This window comes from Pygoscelis adeliae, unplaced genomic scaffold (assembly GCF_000699105.1).
Source record: "Pygoscelis adeliae isolate BGI_AS28 unplaced genomic scaffold, ASM69910v1 Scaffold34, whole genome shotgun sequence".
In the NCBI taxonomy this organism is placed as follows: Eukaryota; Metazoa; Chordata; class Aves; order Sphenisciformes; family Spheniscidae; genus Pygoscelis; species Pygoscelis adeliae.
The window spans coordinates 5,051,799-5,052,432 of NW_008824658.1; positions in this window are offsets into that span (position 1 = coordinate 5,051,799).

Here is a 634-nt window from a genome sequence, read left to right on the forward strand (position 1 = left end):
CCCTCCCCCCCCGCAGCTCCCTCCGGCCCCCAGGGAGCCCGGGGAGGTGGCGGGGGAAAGGGAGAGCCCGAGTCCGGGGCCGCCGTCGTGCCCGGCCCGTGGGGCCGCCGTCCCGCCTTCACGTCGCGGGAAGAGTAGCCGGCTCCGAGCGGGGGCATCAAGGTTTGCCTTGGGTCCTGGCCTGGCTGAAAGGCGAGGCGTGACGTCAGGGAAGCAAGGCGTGACCTCACACGAGTGGATCCATGACGTAACGTCTGCTGGAGGGGGCTTGCCGAAGGAGACGTGTCCCCAGCATCCCGAAACGGAGCGGGCCCGGCGGAGAGGAGAGAGGAGAAAGCTCAAACCTGGGGGCGTTCGCCCCGCGGGTGTGCTTCTGTTGTCGCGACACGTGTGGTCGCGACCAGCAACGGGGTGAACGGGGCGGATTCGGCTCTGCGCGATAGGAGTGCGCCCACTCCCCAAAGCGCGGAGCAACAGGACGCCCTTAAATCCACGTAAGACGTATAGGAGACATACACAAGACGCATATATATATCCGCCCGCCTGAGACTGCCGACCCGTGCGCAGGTGTGCGGTAAATGCCTGACCCGCGCCACGGCCCAGGCGCGGACACGCGTGGGGGAGGTCAGGAGGG